At 37.7% G+C, this 9,821-nt stretch overlaps 1 long non-coding RNA gene across 1 annotated transcript; it reads left to right on the plus strand.

The window, feature by feature from the left end:
- The first annotated feature begins 8,818 nt into the window (after window positions 1-8,818).
- Window positions 8,819-9,471, plus strand: LOC139190327 (uncharacterized). The gene is made up of 2 exons (XR_011574475.1): window positions 8,819-8,952; window positions 9,075-9,471. It is a non-coding gene; the product is annotated as an uncharacterized lncRNA (long non-coding RNA).
- The last annotated feature ends 350 nt before the right edge of the window (window positions 9,472-9,821 follow it).

A 9,821-nucleotide genomic window follows, 5' to 3' on the forward strand; every position in this document is an offset into this window, starting at 1 on the left:
GGAAGTTTCGTCCGGCTGGAAGACGTTAAAGCAAGCGCTTCTTGGGAGGCAACCCATGTATTCAAATGAGGAAGATTTTTGAATCGCTCCACAATCAGTTTTGTGTTTCTAAGAACTTTCCCTTTTCTGCAGTTTTATTTTGCCATGATTGTCATTTTTATTTGTTGCTTGTTTAATTGTTTTTGGTGTGGGTTTATTTTTGAAACATTGACAGATATGCAAGGTATTTTTACATTCATTTTCATGAAAAAGAAAAATGAACATTAAGCAGAAAATACAAGAGGAAGCCTTCACAAAGGCTGCTTAGGAGAAGTCTCAGTAGTCGGCGAAGCCTCAACAGTCGGCGGAGCCCCAGAAGGAGGAGGCATCGGAGGTTGATCATTTAGAGCTTCATTACGCAGTACAGCCTAAGAAGACAAAGGCAAATGCTGTTGGAACAAACCCACAAACCTCTGATGATCAAGTAAAATCTGACCATCAGATTCCTGCATTTGGTCAATCTTCCCCTTCATGTTTGTAGCATAGTTATGTGCGAGCTTGTGCAACTGTTTATTCTCATGCTTGAGCCCTCTAATCTCCTGTTTGAGACTCATCACTTTAGCCGCTAATGATTCAACTTGACGGGTTCGAGCAAATAGGCGTTGGGCCATATTAGACACAGAACCTGCACACTACACACTGAGAGCCAGAGAATCTTTAACAGCCAACTCATCAGACCATTTGGAAAGTAGTCTGTTATCTTTGGGAGTGACAAGGTTCCGGGCCACCACCGCAGTGGTCATATCATTCTTCATCACCGAATCCCCAACGGTAAGAAGAACAGTAGGGGATATGAAGGATGGGCGCCATATGTTGTCTTGAGAAGGCATGGCTGCCTCTTCACCAAGGTTTAGGTCAAAACGACGATCGGAGGGGCCAGACATTTTCAAAGGTGTTGATGAAAGAAGAGGTCGGACAAGTCAAGATCGTAAAAGTGCAAGAAGGGAGTTTCTACGGGCAGAAATTCAAGTGTGCTCTGAAACGTACTGCGCGCCTCTATAAAAACCAGCACTCGACGAGATTTCAGAGATCGAAGAAGCGAGCTCAGAAATCGAAGAGGCACTAGCTTTCTCAAAAAACTGGGTTTGCTCAGAAACCATGGGCCAATCTTATTTTCCAGATTTGTCTGCACTTGTCACATGCAACCTCTGCACTCGACGGAGCTCAGAACTCGAAGAGGTAAACTCAGAACTTGAAGAGGTAAGCTCAGAAATTGGAGAGGCATCTACTTTTCTAGACGTGTCAGCATCTGTCATATACACACTCAGCTTTGCGGAAATCACGGGCAGTTTGTCGAAGCACCGATTCCAAATATCGAAGAGGCACTTGCTTTTCCAAAAGTGTCAGCGCCTGTCACATGCACACTCAGCTTTGTGAAAATCATGGGCAATTTGTCGAAGCGCCTATTCCAGATATCGAAGAGGCACTTGCTTTTCCAGACGTGTCAGCGCCTGTCACATGCACACTCAGCCTTGCGAAAATTACGGGCAATCTGTTGAAGATTTCTTGTGAAGTAGAAGGCACGTGAAGTTTATTGTTAAATCATCTAACGGTTGCCGACAAGAATGAAAGAATAGTACCAGTTATTAATTCCTATAAATGTCAACCTTCACCCTCCATTGCAAGACAGATATACATAACCTTTCTTCATCTCCGAGAATGCCTTCCCAACGAAGCCTCTCGAGTCACTCAGTGTTCCTTATTCCTTGGGGTACCTCTGCAAACAACTCATCCAAAGCGAAAGTATTTCATATCATGAAGGTTGAAAGCAAGAGTATCTTATATCATGTTTTCTCCTTGTCCTTCTCCTTGTCGTTGTTTTCATCTGCGGGACAAGGAGAAAGCGAGCAATCAGCCAGCACTTGGTATCAATCTTCCGATCTGGAACCGACTGCCTGGAACCTCTTCCTGATTGCTTACCTAGCCTTACTCTTGAGTACTCATCTTCAACATCTTATGCTTCTTCTTCGTTTACCACATCTACCTGGGGAACAGATAAGGGAAGTGAAAATGATACCTCGAAGCATGTGGAGACAATGTGCTAATTCATCATCAGCTAGGGACAAGGAGAAATAAAGAAAATGGTGGGCACTTGGAAAGATTGAAGAAAGAAACAGACCATCACCTCTACCTCGTGCCTGCCTGCCATGCAGAAGAAACAAGCAGAGAAGAATGCAGACTGCACAACCAAGGAATTCTAATATTCCTCACTCAGAATTCCAAACCAGTTCGAGATCAAAGCTGTGGAAAGTCAACAAGATCATCTATCTCCAAAACCAAATTTGCATTCTTAAACTTTACTCTGTCTGGTTTTTACTTTGCTATACTTGTCATGTTTATTCGTTGTTTGTTTGTTTGCTTGTTTTTGTGTGAGTTTATGCTTGAAACATTGAGGACGATGTTTGATTTAAGTGTGGGGGGGGGGTAACCAAGTTGTTTTGCATAAAATTCGTAGGAGTTTATCACCCATTACTTCTAGTATTGTTCCTTGCTGTTTGTAAGTATTTTTAAGCTGTTTTGGAGTGTTTTAGTGTGTTTTGACATAAAAATCCGAAAATCTCAATAAAATTTTGAAAAATTGTTTTGAAAAACCCAAAAATAGTTATTTTTGTGTGTTTATTTATGTCTTAGGGTACCTTTCAACACAATTATGAGGATTTGGTTTTTAATTACATGACTGTTAAAGAGAGTTATAAACATGGATGAAAATTTGATTTACTCTTTGGTGTATGCTTGGTTGTGATTATAATTTATGAATTCACATGCAATCATAAAGGAAAAATTAGTTTTTGTAACATGCATGAAGGAAGGAACTCAAATGAACGCTACAACCTTGTGAGACTTGAGCCTAAACGTTTATTTGGAGAGTTAATAATCTGTGCACCATTGTTTTCTATAGTCGTTGCATGATCTCATTATTCTTTACTTGGTTGCTACTTAGAAGGCGTTTCATCATTTAGTTCCAAATGCTAGAACTCATGCCTATTTCATTCAAAGCATGCTATTGATTTGCATAACACATATTCAAGATGAAGTTGTGTAGTGACCACCAAAGCCAAATTGCCGTGCCCTTATTTCATTATGTGTTTAAGTTTAACCCCGTTGAACCTTGTTAAGCCTATGTTCTTTGTTAACCCACACTATCCTTACCTAGCCTAGTTTTAGGACCATCCATACCCTTATTCTTGAAGCATAGTAAAGCATAACTTAAAATGAAGTCCTTTTTGTCAATGTATTGCAGAAAGTAAGTGTGGGGGAAATGATTCTTGTGTGTGTGTGTGTGTGCCAAAGTCCTTAATAAGGCACGGGTAGAAAAGAAAAAAAGAAGAGTGAAAAGAAAAAAAAAGAATTGAAAAGAGTATGAAAAAGAGCCCTAAGTGTTGCATGAATCTTCCCTTTGTATTTAAAAGTTAATTCTGCATTCTAATGTAAATTCCAAGTGTCTATTTCATTGCTTTGCTTGCTGCTTTAAGAACGTTTGTTATTCCTATCCTTTCTTTATTAGCCATTACCCCCAAGTCCTGTTACAACCTTTGACTTCAATCTTGAGTGTTGTGTGTTTCAATTTGTGGAGTTCGAAATTGGTATGAGCATATGGTGTCACTGGTTCTCGCATCTAAGCAATAGCATTCCATTCATGAGATCATATCTAAACATGCTTAATAACTCCATAAAATTGCTTTCTTTGTTATAACATATGTGAGTCCTAGTCTTTCGTGTTTACATCAATCTTCTCACATATACTAGTGTAGGGTGTGTAGTCAGAAAATGTGTGTGAAAATAGAGAGTATCTTGTAAGGAATTGAGCAAATTCTCTAAGGCATGTTACTACATTCAAAATATTGTTTTAATTGGTTAATGGTGAACTAGTAAGTGGTGACTGTGATTAAGTACGTGCTCAAGTGTAAAGATGACCAAAATCTGTGGGAATGATGATTTTTAACATGTTATATTTCATTAAAAATCCCTGAGGCAAATGTTGGAAGATCTAGGTTGTGTTTTGTTTGTTTCGTTTGTTTTGTTTTGCTCGAGGACTAGTAAAAGCTAAGTGTGGGGAAATTTGATAGGAGCATATTTATGCGACTGAGTTAGCTTGTTCTCATGCATTTATGTTGTTATTTCTTAGTTAATTAAGTATTTTAAGCTATTTTCGTGTGTTTGTAGGTCTATAGGCCTTATAAAGAAATAAGATGCATTTTGGTGCATTTTGGAGCAGTTTTGGGCTTATAATGAATAGCACATGCATGGAGCAAGGTGGATGGATGAAATTGAAGACTAAAGAGGCTAGGAATGTGTTAAAGAGAAAGAAGAATTAATGTAAAAAGGACAAAGAGCTCAGCCACAAAGGGGTGTCACTCCACCATTCACCTTTCCATCATTGCCGTACACCACCATTGCACTCCCTTTAGATTCCTATGCCGGGCATCATCATCCATGTTCCCTCCATTGACTAATTTGTTGCATCATTCCACTTCATTTCCTTTCTCTACCATGTGCACAATATCCTTTAACCTCTTTGCACTAATCGATTCACCACTTACTTACCTTTCCACCCATGCCATGCATAATCACCCTTGTCCCCTCCATCATTTCAGATTTCATGCATCATTACATTGAATCATTACACTCAATTGCTACATCATTCCTTGTTCCCTCCATCATTTCAGATTTCATGCATCATTACATTGAATCATTGCACTCAATTGCTACACCATTCCTTTTTCCCTCAATCATTTCAGATTTCATGCATCATTACATTGAATCATTGCACTCAATTGCTACACCATTCCTTGTTCCCTCCATCATTTCAGATTTCATGCATCATTACATTGCATCATTGCACTCAATTGCTACATCACTCCATGTTCCCCTCCATTGCCATGCACTTCCTCTATAAAAGGAAGTGTGTGTAACATAAATTTAGTTCATACTTAGTGAGATCATTCACTCCCATTTCAACACAACCTTCATCCAAACACATCCATTCATCTTCACATCCATTCCTCCATACAAACAAACCTTCAAACACTCACCAACACCTTGTGCTGTAGCAAAAGAAGGGAAGGAAAGTGCTTGGACGTGCTTGCTGTCCAACTTGGATCGTTTGAGCGTTTAGGTGTTTTCTTTCTTTTGTTTCTAATGTTTAAATTCATTTCCTTTTGTTTTGTTGTAAATATGAGTGGCTAAACCCCTCTTGGCTAGGGGTGATTTCAAAGCCATGATTATGTGTGCAATATAATTTGATAAATTCCAGTTATGAACTCTTGAATCGTGAATGCAATTGGCTTAACTATTTGATTGATAACTTATTTGTATTTGTTAATTAAGGGTCGACACTTAATTGACATGCATAAATCCATTGCTAGAATATAAGGAAGTTTCACATAATCGTTACAAACTTATATTCACATGTAGTGGAGGTCGCTTATAAACGATCGCGTTAAGTATAATTCCTAGCATGAGTGACATGATGTCATAGTTGCAAGTGCTTTGTCAATGCTTAAGATTTTCATTAAACGTAATGATCTTTGATTGTATCTCTATTATGATGTCATGTAGGGAACTTTTAAAGAATGTTTTGGGTTGTCGAATGATGTCATCCAATCCAATAAAATAAGGAAAATCTGAGGGTTAACTAGTGATGTCACAGTTAATTTGGGGCATTGTCGTTCATAATTCAATGAAGTAGTAACTGAAAATCAAGTTATTTGCATACATGTCATGTGTGGAGAAAAAGCCTCTAGCTATCACATCCATCATCTTATTTCTCAAATTTGTTTTACAATCTGTCTAGTTTTTCATACTTGTTCATTTGTTTCAACTTCGTCCAAAACTCAATCCCCCTTTACTTTAGTGTGTCTAATTAGTTAGAATCTGTTTTAATTTGTGTTTTTAAATGTTTTGATTCAAGTAAAAGTCAATTTTTGTCCAAAGTCATTCCTACTGTCTAGTTTAAGTTTATTTAGTTGTTTTAAGCTGTTTTGAGTATTTTAAGTTTGCTTTGAGTCTTTTGAGTCTTGTTAAGTGTTTTTAAGTTTAGTTTTATGTTTTTGAGTCAGTTTAGAGGTTATTAGCAAGTCCTCCTAATCCCCGGTCCAGAACGATCCCTATTCATACTACAATTGTCAAAAGAGGGTTAAATTTGTGTGTTAAGTTAATTTTCGCATCAAGAGATTCAACATTAAGTATTAAGTGTAAGGAGACGATCATTGTTCTAACTAACTGATTTAAGTCATATCTACTACTAAATAATTTAGGTGCGATGGGTCGAATGTTCATAGAAATGTATTTCAAATGTTCATATTTCTGTAGTTGACATACCTTTTTTCATCACTCTCAATATAAGGACTTGAAATTGTTCTTGAAATAATTGTAATTTATTTGTATTGGTAAATTATGAACGACATTAATATAGTCTACTATCTAAAAGCATTCGGTTGTCTACGTTTATTTGGGACCTTTTACCTTTTTAAATCTCACCCCTCCCCTTGACAATTCTTGGCTTCGCCACTACCTACATATGTCGAAAAATGTCTTGCAACCAAGTTAGTTTGCAACAAGTAGCCACCATGGAATGGTATTCGGCTTCTACGAAAGACAAAGAAACAGTTGTTGCTTTTAACTCTTCCATGATAGCATGAAATCCAAGAAAAACACAATACCCCGTAGTAGATCTTCAAGTTATTGGACAACTTGTACAATTGAGGTCTCAATAAGCATTCAACTGTAAAGAACTGTGTGAAGAGAATAAAATGCCTTGGCCTGGATTACTCTTAAGAAATTGAAGAATGCGCAGAGCAGCATCATAATGGGGCTTGCATGGTTGTTGCATAATCGACTTTAGAGTGTGTATAGAAAATGTGATGTGATGCCTAATGTGTTGAGAGTTGTCCCAAATCGGTGAGGGACAAGGTTTGCTATGTGCTTATATGGTTTTAGGCTACTCTCCATATTGCCAATTGGTTTTATGGTGGAACCCCAATTTCATCATGGTATCAAAGCGGGTTGTCCTCGTGTGAAGCCAAACGGCCACACACGCTCCACGTCACCCAATTGTTGTCCACATGTAGGCTTGAAAATCCGCCACACATGCGGGGGCGTGTTGAGAGTTGTCCCATATTGGTGAGGGACAAGGTTTGCTATGTGCTTATATGGTCTTGGGCTACTCCCCATATTGCCAATTGGTTTTATAGTGGAACCCCAATTTCATCATAATGATGGTAAGATAAAATATATTTCCTACCAATCGTCGATACTTTGATGGATAAAGAAGCAAATCACCCTCATCTAGTAATAACTTCAAATTCTGCTCCATGGGAAATCCAACAGGTCTCACACATAAATATCTTTGAGAATGTCTATCAAATATTTTCACTGGGAAATAAAGATAACCTTTTTGGGACGGGAAATTTCTATTCCCAAGAATTATTTTAAATCATCCAAATCTTCAATGAAGAAACGTGAATTTAAAAAAGTTTTGAGCTTCTTGATACCAATTGGATCATGACCAGTAATCAAAATATCATCAACATAAATGAGTAGAGCCGTGAAGGATTTACCAACAGGTCTCACACACAAATATCTTTGAGAATGTCAATCAAATATTTTCACTGGGAAATAAAGATAACCTTTTTGGAACGGGAAATTTCTATTCCCAAGAATTATTTTAAATCATCCAAATCTTCAATGAAGAAACGTGAATTTAAAAAAGTTTTGAGCTTCTTGATACCAACTGGATCATGACCAGTAATCAAAATATCATCGACATAAATGAGTAGAGTCGTGAAGGATTTACCATTTTCTTTGTGAAGGGGGAATAGTTTGACTTGGATTTAGTATATCTAGTAGAATGGCCTCAGAAAACTTGAACAACCATTGACGAGATGCTTGTTTATGTCATATAAAGACTTATTCAGGCGACACACCATGTACTCCCCCTGTCCCTGTTGCTTAAGACCCGGAGGTGGCACCATATAAATTTCCTCACAGATATCGCCATGGAAGAAAGCATTATTAATGTCCAACTAATGAAGGGACAAATTTTTTTGAAGTAGTGAGGGCTAAAAGGCATTGAAATGTGACCAACTTCATAGTGGGGGGAAAAAGTATCATGATAATAGATCCCTTCAAGTTGAGTGTAACCTTTGGCCACCAAACAGGTTTTGTAGCGCTCGATAGTGTCATCAGAATGGTGCTTTATTTTGTAAACTCACTTGCATCCAATGGGCTCCTTGCCTGGAGGTAGATAAGTGAGAGTCCAAGTATGGTTGGCTTCCAAAGCTCGAAGTTCATAGGCCATGACCTCTTGCCATTTGGGGTTCTTGATAGTTTTTGCATAAGCGTTTATATTATATATATACATGTTATTGCTTCATGTATTGTTAAGTCTTTGATGCGAGGTTCACATGTCCAATACGAGACACTCCCATTGGATTAATACACTAATTCACATTCTATCCAAGTAAACATGTTCAGACATGAAGATTAAGACATTTTGCTTTGAAATTATACTTACTTTCATCCGCGTATGGAAATTGAAAATGACAAATGTATTTTTACGTAAGTTCTTTTCTGCTTAGTCCTACAAAGGAAAAAGATTCAGCTCCATATGTCGTTGATTGAGCAATACACAAGAAAAAACAAATAAAAGAATCCGCCAAAATTTCACAATTGCCGATCGCATTTGTATTTTTATTTAATTTAAATAAAAAAAAATCTTTATCTCCTGCCAAAACGCAGCATATAGTCAGACTTCTTTATCTCAGCCGGCCACACAAATCCGAAGTCCAAACCGTTCAACCCATATATAGGGATCATCATATTATCCCCTTTCAAATACCCATTTACTCCCACAAAACTGTTTACAAAGATCATAAATCATCGTATCAAAGATGGAAAATAGCACAAGAACTGGTGAGTTTTCTATTGATTTCCAATAAATCTAGTTAATAGCATTTTGTTTCCATCGTAAGAAATTTAATAAATCTTTAATTATGTATACGATATGTGTTAATTTGTGCGTTCATATTTTACAGTTGATAAGTTGTCATGGCCAGATCTAGTTGGCACTAAAGGAGAGGAGGCAATAGCCGCAATAATGAAAGAAAATTCATTGCTCAAAGCCTACACAGTATATGAAGGATCCTTTGTCACCTGTGATTTTCGTAGTGACAGGGTTCGTGTCTATATTAATGAGCAAGGTGTTGTCACTTCAGCGCCTAAGATAGGCTAACAAGGTGTTCGTAGTGACGGGAGTAGAACTTGTGATGTTCTTTATTTGTAAGTGTGAGATTTTAGTTTTTATTCTTGTAGATAGTGAGTTCGACACCAAGTTATTATGATGTCTCATTGTATAACATAGCCTAAATTCTCCACCTCACAGTGTAATCGGTACTAATAAGAAAATAAAAGTTATGCAATATTAATTCCCTTCTATACGTTATTCCTGCTGCTGTTTGAGAAGTCTTAGCTTTTATAGCTATAGCTGTGGCTATTTGAATTTAACAAAATTATCATGTGGCTCTCAAGCCCGCTGGGCATTAGAATACACGAAGCACGTCATGTGGGGTGGCTGGATTGGCTTGGGAGTCTAGCACGTCATGTGGGGTGGCTGGATTGGCTGATTTGGAGCATATGGCAGGAGCGTAATTCCTATTATTGGAGAGGAGTTTCAAAGCAACCTTTGGAGATTCATGGAAGTATTCAAGCTTGGTTGCATGAATACAAAAAATGGCATGGCAAGGTAAAGGCTTCACGACAGATTTCTGCGCAAAAATGGTAGA

This window comes from Malus domestica, chromosome 13 (assembly GCF_042453785.1).
Source record: "Malus domestica chromosome 13, GDT2T_hap1".
NCBI lineage: Eukaryota > Viridiplantae > Streptophyta > Magnoliopsida > Rosales > Rosaceae > Malus > Malus domestica.